At 46.2% G+C, this 19,225-nt stretch overlaps 1 protein-coding gene across 1 annotated transcript in view; it reads right to left on the bottom strand.

Annotated features, from left to right (window-relative positions):
- The window catches only part of Myo95E (Myosin 95E), a 176,421-nt gene extending 166,204 nt beyond the window's left edge, over nt 1–10,217 (bottom strand). Inside the window, exon 1 of the mRNA XM_055071074.2 lies at nt 8,786–10,217. The gene's annotated coding sequence lies outside the window, so the exon portion shown is untranslated. The remainder of the gene's footprint in view (nt 1–8,785) is intronic.
- Between the last annotated feature and the right edge of the window lie 9,008 nt (nt 10,218–19,225).

The raw sequence follows: 19,225 nt of genomic DNA, 5'->3' as shown, positions 1-19,225 counted from the left end.
CAGCAGCGAGTGAATTGACCTTCGTGCTGCCTCTCGCTTCAACGCGAGCTAAGCGGCGAAAACCCAGCGCACACGAAGCTTTCAGCCCCTGGCGTACTCTGTCCCCACCGCAGATCGCTTTCAAGATAAGGCCCGCACGGCTGCGCCATACGCAGCCGCCGCCGCAGTAGAATGCTCCCCCCCCCCCGTCTCCTCCCTCCCTCCCTTCCTCCCAGAGCCTTGCGCACGACGGAAGACGGCGCGCTTCCTCCCCGCTTTCCTCCATTGCGTGCGCAAGATTGAGGCACGATCGTCGGCTTACCGTCGCACGCTCTCAATCACACATATAGCATGCCGCGCCCAGCGACGATGTTATCGTTCTCGGACTTTATATGGAACATCACGATGGCACCAATGGCAACGACAACGGAGGATATACGCCTCAAGCGTCCATATATTTGCTATCGCAATAAAAGAAATCCAGCCGTGCTCTAGCTGTGGAGCTTCACTAATGGCGCAAAAATACAAGCGGCTCAGTAGTGTGGCAATATAAAAAGCACGATACATTACAACGAAAGCGATCGCGCATGTGTCTACTCCAGGGTATTTACAATACCGGACATAGTGAAAGGGACTGCCATTCGAAGGACATTTATAGTAAACACAAGTCTGCCGTGTCAATCATAGCACCGCAGCAGCCGTTACTGGGTATCCTAGTAATTAACATTCTATTATAATTCGCGATTGTTTGATTTCGTTATAAATTACAAATACAGCGAGAGGGCGTTGTGTTTAAGGCTATCCCTTTCGCTGCAACAAGCTACCAAAGACATAAGTAGGGACGTTTCCAAACGTGATTTTCTGGATGTAAGCACTCACTAACAAACTGACGTCATTGCAAATTTCACAGCGAAGCTACGGTGCACCCGCTTTTACGAAGCCCGTGTCACACTGGTAACACGAAGTCTGTAAGGATATAGCAAGCGTTCAAAGCCACCCTTGTTCCTCGGCGGTGCTTTTCGAAGAAACCGCGGCTGAAGCGGACACCACATGTGACTTGTGGGTACTTACAATTTTAGGGGAAACGTTTTATTAGTATTCATTGCAATAAATTTTAACTTTTGGTAATTAAATACCGCGGGGAAGAAATTGCCCACATGTATCGCTGAGATCTACGGGGCACTCATTCTAGTTTAATGGTGATATCAACGCCTGAATACTAAGGTGCTTCCCCAAAATGTGGACAACCCTGTAGTTGCCGTATCTTCACAGTGTCGACACCGTAGGAGCAATACTTGTTGGGCTAGTTGGTGAAACACGTCTATCAGAAGAAAAATTCAAATTAATGCGCATATATAGATGAAGTATAGACAGCGAAAGCGCCGACGCCTACTTTGCGGTTCGTTAAGTAGCCGTCTCGACTTCACGACCCGAGATGTCAGACCCTGGATTCACATTCAAGACAAACTCAACGTGCTTGCTGTCCTATGCCGACACCAAAGCTATCGAAAATGTCAAAGCGCGTCGATGGCCGTGGGGCATAATCCATCACTGTCATGACCTCGCGTGTGGACATAGCGCGTCATGACAGAAAAATATGCTGGAAACCCGCGCCGAATATGTGACTGTCATGAGCTGCGTGTAGTTCCCGCCTTTAGACTAAGTTCCCGGTGTGTGTGTGTTGTTTTTTTATATATATATTAGCGCGCTCAGTATGATTTGCAACACGGGAGCCCATCGCCGAACGAGTTTCGAGAATGTATAGCAGCAGTAACATACGAAAAATTGTTGAATTTCTTCTAATGGCAGAATGGCATACCACTTGAAAAAAAAATGGCAACTGTAATTTTTCTCAGCCAAGAAAATTGGTAGATGCATACCATGTTGTAAGCTATATTGAGAAGGACGGTACCTGCTCACAAACAAATCGTCGCCACCGACGAGGGAAGAAATGAAATGTAGGGAATCAATCTTCCGAACACCAATCTGCAAGTGATCGTTCTATTAGCGATAGGATGTCATAATTAGTGTTTGCAATGGTTATGAATTCTCTTGTCTTATGCCTACCGTGTCTGAAGCTTCAGATTTGCGTAATCGCGCTAAAGTTTACTTGCGGTAGCAAGTTATACTTAGTTTTTGTCCTGGTACGTGTCACTGTGTTTGAAACCACTTTTGTGTCATATGACTAATCACGCAACAAAACAAAAAAACTCAGTGCCCTTCCACTCTGTGAAGAAGAATGACCAGCGAAATTTGTATGTGGATCCCTTAATGGCGAATTGCACCTCTGCCACGGGTCGGCCCGGCATTGCACTATCTTTGGGATTTTCTTTCTACACGCGGACACAATAATGAAGAAAGTAGCCCTTAACAGCTTCGCTGTAAAAAGATGGGGAAAATACCCAAAAATGTTCATCAACACTTCGGAGGCCACAACTTTCATAAGTCGCACATTGGTTTTCATTCACTCCTTAAGTTTTGTCCAATTTAATGGCAGCTTATGCAACTTATTGAGAGTTGCGAGTAATTAAATGAGTTTGTAAGCGTAATGTGTGCATAGATAAAAGACTCTACTGGCGCATTATTTCGCAAGCCATGCGAACAACCTCACAGCTTTTCTGGCGCACCCGACGCAATAACCTCTCAGAACTCGGAATACTTGTTTCCTCGTCAGCGTACAATACTTATGTTTACGTGTGTTATTCCTTTATCTCCTGTATTCTTCGGGCTGCGCTCGGCGAGCAGCCAGGCCAGAAAGAAAACGGGAAGCAGAGAGGCTAAAACGTAGTCGAATCGCCGATAGAAATTCAAACCAAAAGAAACCTGTGCATATACGTATATGCAACGAATGGCAAAAAAAAAGGGGGGGGAAAACGTGAGAGACTGCCTTCCCTCTGGCCATCAAATGTCTGCAGCTGGCACGGTGCTTCCGGGAACACGCCGTAAGCGAATCGAACGTCTCTGCCCTCGCATCGATGGACCGCAAAGCTCGTTCTCCCAGCAGCTGTCAGCTGCTCGGGGCAGCCCATTGTGCGGCCGTACGAACGTCCGGGACCACTTTCAGCCATTTGGCAATCATGTTTCACTTCGCATGACTAACTCGTGCCGTAATAGGGCGTAACTGAGACACTCTCCCTCGCAGCAGTCGATACATTTTTTTTTTTTTTTTTTTTTGACGAAGGGCCTGCATTTTATGGCCTTCTGTGACGTTTACGTTACAGAGCTGCCGTGACCTGCAGTGGCTGTCACGGCTGCGCGAAGAGAGAGAGTTTGCAGCAAGCGTCGAAATATTGTAATAAGTATTTTATTTGCTAAGTACTGTATAGTTATGTTTCTTTTCCGTTATATATAGCTTACACGTATTAGTTTTGCTCCTCGTTCTCCTAATAGTATTGTGCGCGCTGCTCACTCGGTGCGCTGAACAGACCTTACAGGTCTGTTCAGGGCACCGAGTGATATTATTTGATATTATTATATCAAATAATAAATCTGCTTACAAGGCTGCTTGCGCGCGCCCTAAACATTTGATCATCTTATCAGGCCTAATAAAATTAGTTGCTCTCATTTTTATTGTATGTATCTTTACGGAAGCTGTCACCGTTTACTAATTTGCATAATCGTGTTTCTATTCTGCTGTGTATTACAGCAGAATTTTTACAGTTGACATTACAGGTTTCATGTTGCTTCTCGTTCACCTAATGGTTATTAGTATTCAACCCCCATTACTCAATGCACTGAACGGACCTGTAAACAGTGTTGAATAATAAATAATAGTACTCTTAAAATAGTTGTCAAAACCAAGAAATAGCTTCCCGGCAGACGTGCAGAGACATGTCGTTGGAGACGCTTATTGGTCAGCTTTATTGATTAGTGCTGTGAAGTGTGCGAGTGTTGTGACATCGCACTGCCGGTGGGATCAGGCTGAGCTTACAATCCGCACTGAAATATTTGCGAGCACACATACCGCACGCTGGTGTCAACGTCGGCCCACCAAGTCGCCACCTTCGACAGCACCAACCACGTCGTTGTCGGCCACACAACCGCTCACACATAGTGGAGGAAAGAGCGAAAGTAGAGCTTCTCTTTAAAAAAGTAACTTCTCTCTGATGGGGGTTCACTTCGCCATCCTTCGCCATACGCTGGTGGCGGGGGGATGCTTTCGGGAGGGAGGAATGCAGGTAGCTGTGCGTGCGTGTCCGTGCGTGTGCGTGTTTGCTTAGAGCTGTACTGCGTTAATCGAACCATTAAGCAATGAGAGAATTCTTAATTGCTGCTTCCATTTCTGTCTTTCTTCCAATTTACCTTTTTCGTGCGTTCGGTTCTTCATTTCTTTGCGTTTCATTCACTCCCGCACAATCACAAACACAAACAGTCGCACTTTCTCTGTCTCAGCGTGGCCTGGTGGGTTCCACAAAGCATGTTCCACATGTTTAAAGCTCTTCCTTTCGTAATTCAGAGATGACTACCCATGACTTCATCCCATTTTGTCTCGCATGACACCGCATTCATATCTTTCCTAAAACACAAACCTGTTTAATGGAATGACCCGCCCCAAGAAAGGCGCAAGGCTCGCGGAGCGCGATCGCTATTATCTTGACCGTTTTCTGACAGCGCGGCACCTGTCCTGTCGACGCGAAAGTGACGGCAGCTCTAGCCGAACAACTCCGTGACGAGTAGATTTTGTTTCGTATGTGCTTATATAGGCGGCTTATCATTAGCAAAGGCAAATCCCTTTCTGTGTCATTTAATACAAGTTTGAATTCGGTCACTCGATCGGTTCCAAGCCCCTTTTATTAGGTAAAATCCAGCACATAATGGTTCGTAAGCTTTCATTATTCGGAAAATGCTACAGACATAATGAGCGCAGCCATTACAGGAAGACCTTGAGCTAGAACTTAATGGCTTACGCTTCGCACGAGTGGCACGGGTATATGAGCAACCAGACAATTCTTATGTCAGCGACACACGATTCAGGTCGGCCCACGAAGTGCCGTCCACATTATACGCGATCCAATTCCTCACTATGCGATAGAGTGTTGACCTTTGTCCCACACAGTATCAGTAATGTGTTGGACCACACACGTACGTTCTAAAGCTTGTGACGAGTTTACACGTTTTAGCAAGCATTATCTACCACCGGACCTGCTTGTGGCGAAAAGCTGATAAAACACAGCTCAGTTAGGCAAGCTTAAAAAAAAAGGGGGGGGGGGAGGCTTCTAAAACATACAGTTAAGCGGTCATCTGTCCTCTCTCGCCACCAACATGATTCTTGTGTGCTTATTATTTGACTAATTAGGAAAAATAATAAACAAATGAAACAAACAGCTTGGGTAACGTTCGTTGAGATACCCTATGCAAGGTGTCATAGCTAACTTTAGCCAGGGTTTAAAAATATGCGAATACCACGTTCCTGGGCAGAACCGAGGTAATGTTTGCGGTCGCTTGGAGATACTCAAAACATTTCTTTTCATTCCCCTTATTAGATATTTAGCATTAATTATTAATCAACTTCTCAAATATTATAATTGGATGAGAAGTGTCAATGAGAAAATTGTAGAGCAACATGAGAAACGTTCGATATAGTTTTCTGTTGTTCGACACGTGCTACATAAAAGTGTTTTCCCAGCCTAAAAGAAGCCCACGAATACACGCAAAGTGCCTCGAGTGGGCGCAGCAATTGTGCGTGCATTTGCAGGCTTCTTTCACGCTCAGAAAAACACTTACATGTAACGTATTGAGCAACATAAAGCTGCATCGTGATTATTTCATGTCGCTCTACAATTTTCTCATTGACACTTTTCATCTAATTATAATATTTGACGATTCTTTATTAATGAATTAGGACTAATTATCTAATTAGGTGGAATGAAAAAGTAATTTGGGTGTCTCCAAGCGACGCAAACAACACTACGTTGGTTCTGTTCAGCTACGTGGCATTTGCATATTTTTAAACCCTGGCTAAAGTTAGCTGGGACACCCTGCATATTGGCAGCTGCAGAATTCTTGTGACTGTGCTTTATGCTACTGCTATTTTTTCTTAAATTCCCAGTAACCATTATCTCGCCTGCAAGAGGACGTCCAGAATGAATGCCCTGTTTCTCGCTTTTATTGAGCCCATCAATTCGCATTCCTTGCCATTCTGGAAAAGAACAGCTCCCCCGTTCACCACCTCCGGACGTCGAATATAACTTACTGCAATCTGCTGGGCAAAGTAAACTCTGAAAAACATATAAATAGGATACATGCAGAATGGCAGGAGAACGATGATGATGATGATGATGATGGCCTCATGTTATGGCTCATACCCACGCTGGGGGATTGGCCAAGAATTGCGTGCTGAAACGTTCACCTAATCTTTTGAAGTGCTACTTATTCGATGAGAAAAAATATAACGAAAGAGAGATTAAAAAAAAAAAATGTACAAGAACAAACAAAATACAAGACAAAAGTTAAAAAGTTATTCGTTTTGTTGACTGAATGTAACTGCAAACGGCATCAAATACGTCCCTGTGGCTGACCCCTGACGAGACGGCGCTTCTCTTTTTTCTTCATTTTTTTTTCCGTCGAAGCTGTTTATGTGCCCTGTGCCGTCGTTGTCGGAGTTCGCTAAAACTATCATCATCAGCAATGGCTCGAACGTTGTCGTTATCATCCACAGCTGGCTCCGTTGCCGCTCGTCATTCCAGCGTAGAATTTCACTTCTGTCGTTGTAAGGGGAGGCCGTGTTTACGGAGGTATGAGTCATTGCTTAAGGGGGTATGAGCTATCCCGTGTCTCACGTGACGGACAAATTTAGTTTTGAAGAATCGCAAGCCGCATTGCCGGGCGGATGCTGCTAACCACGCGACCGAGCAAACTCGAGACATCGAAAGCAAGCGACAACGGCGCACTGCGGGCATAAAGTCACTGACGCCGTTCTCTCCGTCGCAGCCGAACGTGTGTGTAACCTCATTAAAAAACACAAAGACGTCAATCGTCAAACCAATCCAACCAATCGTCAAAACGACTGCAGCGCCCGCATCTGAAGTGGTGAGCTTTGCGCCTAATATACGGAGCTTCGGATTAGTGGTTCCGCACATTCAATCCCAGCTACAACTATGGGAAGACCACGAGTAGTGAGCATTCCTGAGGAAAAAGGTGCCTACCGCGAGCGTCAGCGAGAGTTGGCTCGTGAATGGGCTCGTCGTCGTAGGGCCTGCCTTACGCTCAAAAAAGAAAAAAAAATGAAAGAAGAAAAACACTGAGCGAACCGCAAAAAAGAGTGCTTTAGAGAGCACTCTAAAGCATGCTTACCACGCAAAGCACGAAAAAGCGAAAATGAGGTGAAAGAACGGTGAAACAAAAGATTTACAATATAGACTGCTTGCGAAGTTTGCTTTCATGGTGTAAAACTCGGTCTAACTAACGCAGCTTCGCTGTTCGACCATCTTCACGGACTGGAAGGGGCAGTAATCTTTCTTACGCAGTTCCGTGGTGTGTGGTGAGCGTTCAAGGTGCAGATACAAGCTGTACGCCTCCAAGCCGCGAACTGCTATTTCCTTGCCAAGAAGCCGACAAACTAGAAGCAAGCTTCCTGTTCTCTTTCTTACGTCATCTCTGCAAATGCACGCCGTAACACTGATGCGACGGTAGTCGGTTGCCTTGACCCCGTTCCTTGTAACCTGGCAATGCGCCGCAGTTCAAGCAGCTATGCTAGGCTGGCTGTTTGTTTTTCCGGTTTTTGATTCTCGCACGAATTCAAATCGCGGGCTGAAACAAATCTGGCGACACGGGATGAAATAAAGTATGTCCCATTTTGCACGCTAATGCATGTGACGACATCACTCACAGGCCTAGTGAAAGAGAGCGGGAAAATTTATTTAGGAAAGGGTAGAAATGTTGGCCTGATGTAGACTCCTCTAGCCAGCAAAATTTTCCATGATGCTATGACGTCGTAGCATTACTATATGCTAGCTAACAAAATTCTGTGTGTTCATGAACAAAAGCTCGACGATTACGCTGAGATGACAATTTATTGCCACAAGCACTAGCTTGGTAAGCAATTGGGATGAAAATGTCACAGCCATCTGGATACAAAAGGACAAACGTCACATCCGGAAAAACATCAAAACACGCACACTGAATCATTTTAAAGCTTTCCTGCCTTGCATCAATGCACTACGGTGTAAACCCGCGCTTATAGTCTAGCTGATCGCTGAAAACAAAAGTACTTTACTACGAACTCAAAAAGTTGTTGTCAACCAAAATTATCACCGTTAAGACAAAGAGACACTTCATGATCATTGAATTCATCGCTTCGGTAGTCTTCCAAGGTCGGCGATAGCCCTCAAAAGGGCGCTAATTCTCAGGGTGTTCAACACAACTACGGAGCGTGGCTGATTGTAGCACAACTATCAATGACATCAAAAAGACAAAGAGGCATGTAATTTGAATATATATTGTAACTTATCGCGTGTGTGTGCCACCTTGAGAATGTATTACTAGGCGCTTCTTTGCGTCTAATACCCGGTAATCACGATCGACTGTAGCGGGGCTAATAACTGAGCTGCATGATATTTTCTATGGCTGTAAGTCGATGCCACTCGCTTCGTTACACATACAATCATTCTGCCGAGATAACTGGTGCTTCACGTCCGCTGTGTAAGAATGACGAACAGCTTTAACAATTTCAATCGCTTTTATCTGCCTCTTAGACACAACGCTCGGTTATTATTACCCTTACGATTCCGCCAGGCAACAAAGCCGAAAATTAAATAGTAATGGAATAAAAAAACGAGAGAAGGCCAACAAAATGAGCTTCACGCACCCGATACTTCACACTGTGGAGGCATGGGAGAGCGCCGTCAGCCCCGCATAATCCAGCCTTGGGGGAGCACACAGTAGTGACCGTGGTGGCCCGGGTGTCGTGGTCGTCGCCGCCGCCGATGGGGGCGGCCCACGCAGTGCGGCGGACACAGCACCGGGTCGCCTGCTGGGCTTCACACACGCGCCGTTGGCCGACCGCCGTCGTAGCCGCTGGCGCCGATCTCACGCCGATGAGCAACGGACGACCGCCGCGGCGCCCTCGGGCCTTCAAAGCACGACGCGGCCACCAACATATACGGCGACGACGATACTCCAAGAAAACGCGCGCGTGCGCGCGCGGATTCACCGCTCACGACGACGACGTCGAAGGCGAGAAGCCGAACGGCTCTCGCGCCGCCGTTGGTGCTGCTGCTGCCGCGATCTCCACCACTGCCGCCCCCCTCCGCCGCTATATCCCGGGGGCGCTCACTCCCTCACTGCTTCGCACTTGCGCCGAGCGCTCTGCTGTCCCCTGCGTGTGTGTGTGTGTGTGTGTCTGCTGCTGCGGCAACAGCACGGGGCGCCTTTGCTCCTGCGCCTCCTTCGGAGGTCTGCACTGCACCCGATGCGGCTGAGCGAAACTCCCCTCAGCAGCTGCGGCAACCGCCGAGCCGGCGGGGTTTCCTCGGAGCGCAGCGGCGAGGCAACGACGGCAAGTCAGCCAAGACGACGATGCTCAACGCACGGCCGGCAGCTCGCCTCGCTGCGACGACGACGGCGGTGGCGCCTGCTGCCATCGCCGTCGCCATTTTGGCCAGTCTCCAAAAAATTTGAGGCGAACCGACGAATGGAGTGAAGCCCGAGCGAGGGGACGCTGCAGTGCCGTCCGTGACGTGGCCCGGTCACGTGGGAACCCGGCGCAACCGACCCAGGGCGCGTGCGCGCCGCGCACGCGAACCGCGGAGGAGGTTCGAGCTCCTGGCACGGAGAGGCTGCCCGTGTTCGCTGCCGCTCGCTGCGAAGCTAGGCCACTAGGTCAGAGGAACGATGCGCTGGTCACGCATGAAACGCCCAGAGGGCATCGAGAAGATTTCAGCCGGAGTCGAACCGAGTCTCGTCATCGCTGAATAATCTCGCCGAAGAAAACGCTCTGCAATTTGATCCCTTAAAGTAATATGGATGCCAAAAAAATGTTCGCGGAAACTGCGAAGACGTGAACATTGAAAGCTTCCGGTCGAAGAGTTGTAGCGATCACTGGTTTTCGACTTCTGGCAATTCTACACTCTATCAAACAGCCCACACCGTTCGGCCGGAAACCCACGTTCTTCCTATAAGCTATCAGTCGGTTGCTTGTACAAAGCATGCTCGACGAATAAATCGTACTCTAAAGATTGGGCGCTCACACTTCGGGTGCTCTTATCTCTTTTATCTCTCACACAGGCACAAGCTGATATCGCAACGACAAACCTACTTGAAACAAAATGACTGAACGCACTCCAACAACTTATTTCCCATCTTCTGGCATGTGCGTGCGATGTTTGTTGGCAAATTCGTAGGCGCAAAAAAGACACGGCTCAAAAGGAAGGTAAAACACGGGACTAGGCACTGTTTCTGTTTCTCAAAATTGTGAACCGCACTAGACAGGAGGACGAGGTAGTAGACGACACAATCATGCACAGTATGGATCGTGACTAACCAGGCTAAGTCAACACTTTTCTCTTCGCTTTACAATGTAGGAAAAATAATTAAATGTTGACAGCCACCAGGCGCATAAGCAGCGACAACTACCCACAAGCTCTGTGTCTTATATTCCCCATGAAGCGGTAAATCTGGCGAGCGTCCGGCGTTAACCTCCGATGGCAATAAAACCCACCTGGCCAAGTGATGACGTCATGAATACTTGGAGAGTAGCGCCGTGTCCTGTCGTCTTTCTTGTGTCTGTTGTTTTGCGCTAAACAAATTATTCATGGATTCGCACCAACTAGCCCGCCAACGCATTGTGGTGACGTCATGTTCCCGGCGCTGGACCTGCTCCGGCTCGCATTGCGAAATCCCACGATGAACAGCCACAGCGTCGGACGGATCCGTAGCCCACTCCCAAAAATTGACTTTGCCCAATTCGAAAATTTTTACTCATGTTCAAAACCGACCTGGCACACTCCCAAAATTAACTTGACCCACCCCGAAATTTCCATAGCCCACCTTCAAAATTGACTTTTCCCAATCCGAAAATTGAGTTGACCCACTCCCAAAATTTGGGTGGCCCACCCTCAAAACTGACTTTGCCCGATTGGAGCACATGACCAAGTGAAAACTATCGCGCGTCAGAATGCTTTCACAATCAGTGCACGTCACGAGTCTTAAGTGCCTCTGTACTTGTAGCTTGCGTAGCTAACAACATGGTGTCAAACCGCGACTGAGAAGCCCAGTAAAAAAGAAAACAAAACTTGCATGTGCAAACTGACCACTACATAGACTACGAGAAGCTGAAGTTAACGCCCAGAGATGGGCAGCGGCTGTGCATAACACCCACAAAACTTGCAAACGTCACAGGAAGGTGAACCCGCCACTTTGATATGTTCAACGCTGCGCCGTACAGGTGCCGACCACGGACACAGGAGGCAGTGCAGCACTGCAGTGCAGCAGTGTCAGTGACACTGCTGCAGAACACCTTCCAGGAGTGCTGGGATTTAAAGTGGATGAAAGCATTAACTGGTTAGCAGTCGACATAAGCAAGAGACGTTTAGAGTATCGGCGAGAGTAACAGACTGATAGGACCGGATTCGTTAGAGTCATAGGAAACAAACGGTACAAGGTAGATACAGAAGCTTTAAGGAAGGTAAAAAAGATTAAAGAGATGTAAGACAAAATGTTAGACTGAAAAGCATGTCTTGCATACCTCAATAGCTCAAGCAGGCTAGGTGACTATTCCTCACTGCCCCGTTTCACAGGGGACGCCAAGATATCATCATGATCATGATAGAGCGTCATGCAAGTGACAACGCCTTAACTATTCTTGCACCATGATTGACTTGTTGCATGGACACGCCACCCCTCCCCGCACGTGAACGCCTCTGTTCGTTTTGCAAAAGCCTTAGAACGCGTGCCGCTTTCTTATGCTTGGTGCTGGCCACAGAGAGAGAGAGAGAAAGAGACAAAAGGGAAAGAAAGACAGGGAGGTTAGATGGCCACAGAGTTTCTCAATGTAATATAGCGAGAAACTCAATGGCGCTGCAGCAGCCACGCGTCGCAGAAAAGCGCGTGCATTTAAAAAAAAAAAATTGTGGGGCTTTACGCGCCAAAACCACTTTCTGATTATGAGGCACGCCGTAGTGGAGGACTCCGGAAATTTGGACCACCTGGGGTTCTTTAACGTGCACCTCAATCTAAGTACACGGGTGTTTTCGCATTTCGCCCCCATCGAAATGCGGCCGCCGTGGCCGGGATTCGATCCCGCGACCTCGTGCTCAGCAGCCTAACACCATAGCCACTGAGCAACCACGGCGGGTTGCATCTTTTTAACGCGACAGCGCTAAGGAGCCCGTATTGCAGAAAATCCGGCCTCGGCCTCCCGCGTCGGCGTTGGACGACGTTTCGGCAAAAATAATTTCGCACCAAATTCCGAACCACGCATACCCAACCATTCCTATACTACCAAAGTTGATCATACCTTGTATTTCATTCTTTACAAAGTTATTCCTCGGCACTTTGAGAACGGCAGCTCATAGACAAGTGTAATCGAAAAAAAACACACCAACCGCGCATGTCCTCTATGTTAGCTTTTCTCAGACTGACGTATTAAAAGTGCGAAACAATAACAGGAGATCGACCCACGCAATAGCCCGTGTTTCTAGCAACGGTAGCGAGCCACGCACATTTTCAGACCTCTTTAATGTCGCCATTTCAGTCGCATATATATATATATATATATATATATATATATATATATATATATATATATATATATATATATATATATATTTGTATCTCGAGAGGTAAGCCTTGCCGCAGGAGGAGGCGAGGCTTATCATGCTACTCCAGGTGAGATGATGAGGGGCGAAATATTAAAAGTCCAAGGAACCCTAAGCACTTCTTATGAGCTGTGGACGTGAAAGCATTAATGTCCAGATGAACGCCGCTGAGCGGTCCTTCGGGTTACGAACTCTCCGACGTCAAGTGAGCGCGTTCAGACGTTTGGTGCGTTTGCATTTGGCCTCCCCGAGGCGCAGGTAAAACACAGACGAGAGCTTGCGCGGACAAGGAACACGCATACAACACAGGCATGCGAGAGCGAGGGTCACGTGGCATCGCGGCGACGTCCTCTCCCCTCATACACACGCTGTCCCGGCAGATGTTCGCTTTCGCCCCCGCTCTGCTCCGCCGAGCCACGTTCGTGACGTGGCGTCGCAGTCCGTGGGAACTCCGTCGAGGCGCGTTCGTGACATCATCGCATCCGTTGGGAATTTACATGCCGTTTCGCTGCTACAGATGACTGACGGCGGATTTTTCGCTGAATGAACTATTTGACGCTTTCGCATAAATAGTGAGATGAAATCGACAATCACTCAAGTATCCTCACGTGATTTGAAGGCGAAAGCATGAGGACTTGTCAAAGTCATCACCTCAAATTAAACCTCCCCTTTAATCCACCTTGTTCTAATTTGTACCAAATAAATCAGCTTTGCTCCTATTTGCACAAACCTTAATCCCCCACTTCACCTTAATCTAACTTGTACCATGGCCTTATTCCATTTGCATCCACCTTACTCCACTTTAATACACCTTGATGCACTTTTAATCGCCTTCATTCACTTTGCTTCAACGTGGTATTAACGCGATAGCGATAAGGGCCCCGTGTCGCATAAAATCCGACGTGGACGCCTTGCGTCGGGCGTCGTTTAGCGGAATATTCACTCCGAACCGCAACCACGCAGATCCCCCGAGTGGCGCGGAAGCATTACTGAACTAATTGAATTCCTCAAAGTAAAATGCGTCAGAAAAATCATGTAGTGCAACCTAAACACAACCTACGGACATGATAGCGTCAGAGTGTAATTTGAATATACCAGAAAACATAATTCTGTTAGGCGGAAACTGAAATATAAACCCCTTTTCCCGCGTTTCTACCATTCATAGAGCGGCGCGCTGCGCTCGCTTCGTTGCCACAACGCCATCCAGATGGCTCTCGCCTCCGCGCATTCGCGGCCCATGCACGAGGCCGCGTTTCTACCAGAAAGCTCGCCCGCTCGCCTTCGTGCACAGCGTTCACCGCCAGCGTTTCCGGATAAACATTACGGTTACATAAGCTGTAGTTGCCGGGAAGCAGTCAGGGATCTTTGAATGCTATCGCGTTCCACTTTTAAAGGCGAAGTTTAAGTGTCCTCCAAATTCTTTCGCGGGGCGAGCTGCACCAGGTCCGGCGCTGGGAACGTGATGTCAACACTTAGTCACGTGGGTTTTGGTACCATCAGATGTTAACGCCAAACGGACGCCGAATTTTTTCGCTTCATGGGGCATATAATGGTTTCACCTTAAAAAATCATGAGCAATTCCACTCTGTGAAGGTGGATGATCAGTGAAGCTGTTTAGCCCACGACACAGAGGTGACAGAGAGAGAGAGAGAAACGAGAAGGGAAAGGTAGAGAGGTTAACCAAGGCCGTGCGCGGCTGGCTACCCTACATGTGGGGAGGCGGAAATGGGAAGAAGAAATATGAAGGAGAGAGAAGAAAAACAATAAAGAGTCAGTCATTCGCAAAGTCAAGTCGCAGAGGAATGTCCACTGCCACAAGCGCTCGTACGATTCAGTAGCCTTCAACAATTGCAGAAGGACTTTAGTGGCCTTTCGCATGCAAAGAATGCATAGGCCAGGGTCCCATGATCTTTTGCTCCGGGAGCAGTCTATTATCTAATAGTCTGAGTTTAGTTCGTAGAGTACGTCGTTGAGCGTTAAAGGATGGGCGATGACACTGAAGGTGCTCTAGAGTCTCATCGCACCCGCACAAATTGCACGCCGCACTGTTGACCATTCCTATTACGAATGAACAAGCATTTTTAAATGTGACGCCCAACCACACGCCGCCACACAGTAAAGTTGTTTCGCGGCGGGAGAGTCCAGGTGGCAGGCGAAGTCGCAAGTTGGGGTCGAGAGAGTGTAAGTGTGAGTTGGTGAAACCCGACGAATTCTATCGTAGAAGTGTGATGTTGCGAGCAAGTGATTGAAGTTACCGCGCAGCATCCGTTCTAGAGAGTGGCATCGGCACCCGCTGATGTTTTTGATGAGCCGAGCGAGCACCTTCATCGGCGCTGTCGTTGCCGACAATTCCGCCGTGGCTCAGCAACCATTGAAATACAATGTCGTGTCCTTTCTCGAGCGCGAGGTGATGAGCGTGCCTTATTTCGTACAATAGCTGCTCGCGTAACCCATGGCGTAGGGCAAACTGCAGAGTTCGTAGGGCTGCTTTCGAATCGCAGAAATAGGCCTACCAATGGCCGCTGGAACACGTAGTTGAGTGCACCTTGAAGAGCCGCAAGTTCTGCTGCTGTCGACTTGAACAAAGGTACGAACTCATTTACCGTGATTTTTATGTACATTCACGTGGACGACGGGACCACCACGTCGAGGAGCCGGAGGAAACTAGACACACGTGATGTTTCGACGGGAGAGTGGAAGGAAACTCATTTCGCAAGCGCTTAGAACGCCGACAAAGAAAAGGTGGTGTGAATGTAGACATGGCCGACGCGGGTCAAAGTGCAGTATCTGTTCTGATCAGCGTAGTATCAGGTATTGGTTCTCTTTGGACCCAAGATAAACCTATTTTTGATATTTTTGCTTCACCTCCGCCGCGGGTAGGCCCGGTATTGCACACCGGGATAGGCCCACGGTTTTTCCACACGCAGAAAAAAAACTCACGGAACCCTAGCCAAAAACAGCTTCGCTGTAACAAGAGCAAAGCACGCACACTAACACAAATACGGAGCCTCAACACGATCGCCTGTAGTCGCTGCGTCGGAAAGGCCTATTGATTGATTGATTGATTGATTGATTGATTGATTGATTGATTGATTGATTGATTGATTGATTGATTGATTGATTGATTGATTGATTGATTGATTGATTGATTGATTGATTGATCTGCAGACATAGAACATACAGAAGTACTAAAACTGGTTGGACCCATAACCGCAGGCCAGTTGCGGGTCCAATGAAAAATAAATAACAATTACCATTACAAAACAAGTAAGATACATCACGCACATAGAAATATTTATCGTACACCTTTAAGTGCACGAGCGTACAAAAGGAAATGCGAAATAGTGAAAAGCATGTTAAAGTATTAAACATTTCTAAGTAAACACATAAGACAATAGTTAAGAGAATTTAAGGAAGTTCTCGCATTTTTATGAGGGTTTAAAATATACATTATTAATCTCGACATAATTGAAACACTAGTTAAACGATATTTTTAGCAGGTTTCACCGAGTTACTAACACAATAAAGGACATCACGATTGTTCACACTGAAAAGCATTATTCAGGCTAAGCAATATTTTTTAAGCACGGATGAAAAATTATTTGCTTGTTTTATTTCTTCTGGTGGTTTATTCCAAATTTTAGACCCTGGAAACTGTAGCAAACGTTGTCCGTAAATATTCTTAGTTGCAGAAAGATTAATATTTCCGTACGCTTGATTTCTGGTCGCACGGGAGGATCTGTAAGATATAGAAACATGAAAAGGCAGGTTGCTTTTAAGAATATTGGAAACACACGTGGCAATTTTTAATTCGTGTGTCATATCATACAGCAAAACATTCATTCTAGTAAACAAAGGCAGACGTGGTTCATCGTAACATGAAGGGGTAATGATTCTCAGGGCTCGTTTCTGAAGCTTGCGTACAGGTTAAACATAAGTTTTGTATGTCGCACCCCATGATTCATTACAGTACGTGATATGGCTATGGATGAGTGCGAAATATAAAACACGCAGGGTGTTAGTATCGAGATGACGTGCTTGTGAGAGTGCGTGGCATCTCGATGGCGACCTTTGCGCAAACTGCGCTTATTTGTTCTTGCCAGAGCAGATTGCTATGGAAAATTACGCCAAGATACTGAAATAAGCTGACTTCGTCTAATGGAAAATCGTTCAACTGTAAATATAATGATGTAGCAGGCAAGACATTGCAACGTGTTCGAAATACCTCATATTTAGTTTTATTAACGTTAATCGTAAGTTTGTTCATTAAAAACAATTCATTCTTTTTTTCAACGCTTCCTTAGCTTTATGTTTCTAGATCGCAAATGTTATCGGCTGTTACTGCAATTCAAGTGTCGTCGGCGTACATAGGAACTTCACTTACACCAAAAATAAGTGGGAACTCGTTTATACATAATGAAAATAAAAGTGACCCAAGGACGGATCCTCGAGGGACCCCAGTGCGCATATTCTTAGGTGATGATGTAACATTGTTCATTCTGACTACTTGCACTCGTTCATGAAGGTGGCCATTAAGAATATCTAATGAGCCACTGCGATAACCACAATGCCGTAGTTTATGTAGAAGTATGTTGTGATCAACTCTATCGAAGGCTTTTTTTTTCGGTCCAAAAATATGACACACACAAGCATATTATTTTGCAAAGCTACATTAATTATTTGTCTTAGCGTAAACACTGATGAAGTTGAATGATTCGGACGAAAGCCATGTCGCTGTGGGCACATAACCTTGCACTTTTCAATAAATTTGTGGAACCAACGGGTTAGAGTTTTTTCAAGTATAGTATTAACGGTACTGAGCACGGATATTTGCCTGTAATTACAAGGGTCATTTCGGTCTTCATTTTTGAAGATAGGGAAGCTGAGACGGATATATAGAGCAATTCGCGGAGTGATTAAACAAGTGGCATAAGACTGGTCCTAATATATATATATATATATATATATATATATATATATCTTCCCTTTGATCATTCGAATAGAAATACCATCTAGTCTGGAGGCTCCTGAGGTTGACGTCTTACTGACTGTTGCCATCACGACTTCAATTTCAATGGCATACATCACGAAAGTGGTGGGTACCGGACTCTGCGATATATATATATTTTCTGATTCACTAAACTCTGCAGCCTGCGAGTGAACGATACATGCAAAATATGTGTTGAAATTCTCTGCAACGTCTTCATCAGTAGTTTCGGGAAGCACAGTTAGCTTACGTTGTTTTCCTATGATTTTGTTTATAATTTTCCACAGCTTTTTCGTCTTACCAGCGGTCTGTGTAATTAGGTAAGTATAATACGACCTTTTTCGCGACCGAATCAACGACAGATTTATTCCGCTGTACTTTGAATTGCTGTGAGTAGTATATATTGTTTTTTGTGGTGCCACTTGTGATGCCAATAATCTTTGGCTTTAAGTGTTTGAAGTATCTGCTCTGTCAGCCAAGGGCACATGGGTTTATCATGTCGGCCCTTCCAGACCTTGCGATTACTCTTTCTACAACAATATTGGTATATGCAATTAGGTTAGTTATTTCAATATCGATATCCTCGTTGTATATTTTACTGTAGTTAATGCAAAGGATTTCTTCTCGTAATATCTTGTAATCTATTTTCACTTCAATGTTATTGCTTATTTGCTTGGTACTAGTTGGAGAATCTTAAGCGGCAAAGATAAGCAGATGATCAGAGACTGGCTCTAAGTAAACGCCTTTCCTAACCCTCGTGTCTAGATTTGTTAATGCGTGGTCAAGTGAGGACTAAGATGCCTTAGTTATACGCATCGGTGACGTAGTTAAATTACGATAGTTGTATGATTGCAATAAATACCTATAGTCACGGTTATTCATGTCATATATGCTTATGTTCATGCCGTCTACTATAACCACTGGTTCATTTGGGTGCCTTGAAACCGCGCAGAATATCGACTCCAGCTCGTCAAGGAATCCTGCGAGGCTGCCGCTTGGGGGGCGATAGACTGCACCAATAATTACGTCATACTCAAGCCGAATGAAAAGGAATTCAATGTCATTGTAAGTATATGTGGCCGCTGTAACTTTACTGTACGATATATTACCTTTTACGAACAATGCAACGCCACCCCCGCGTGAACTTGAGTCGCACGCGTTTGATTCTGCTCTGTAACCTGGAAAACTGATTATTTCACTTTTTGCAGCCACGTCTCAGCTGTTGCAATGATACTGAACGAATGCGTATGCAGCGACAGGAAGCAGAAAGGAAGTCTACGTTTTTATTAATACTACGGATGTTGCAATGAAAAACTGATGTAGATTTTGCTCTACAAAGATTGGCGATCTCTTTAGTTGAATAAGCCATTGCTAAGGAGTATGGTGTACGGTTATGAAAATTACTTAGACTATTTCCGCTGAGTCTTCTTCACGTGTTAGGTGCACTACTCCGGAGTTCTTGAATTTCCGTATTAGTATTTTTCCTCAGGTGCCCATGCATATT

This window comes from Dermacentor andersoni, chromosome 5 (assembly GCF_023375885.2).
Source record: "Dermacentor andersoni chromosome 5, qqDerAnde1_hic_scaffold, whole genome shotgun sequence".
NCBI lineage: Eukaryota > Metazoa > Arthropoda > Arachnida > Ixodida > Ixodidae > Dermacentor > Dermacentor andersoni.
Note: the sequence above shows the minus strand (reverse complement) of the source record. Positions and strands in the feature narration are given on the sequence as shown.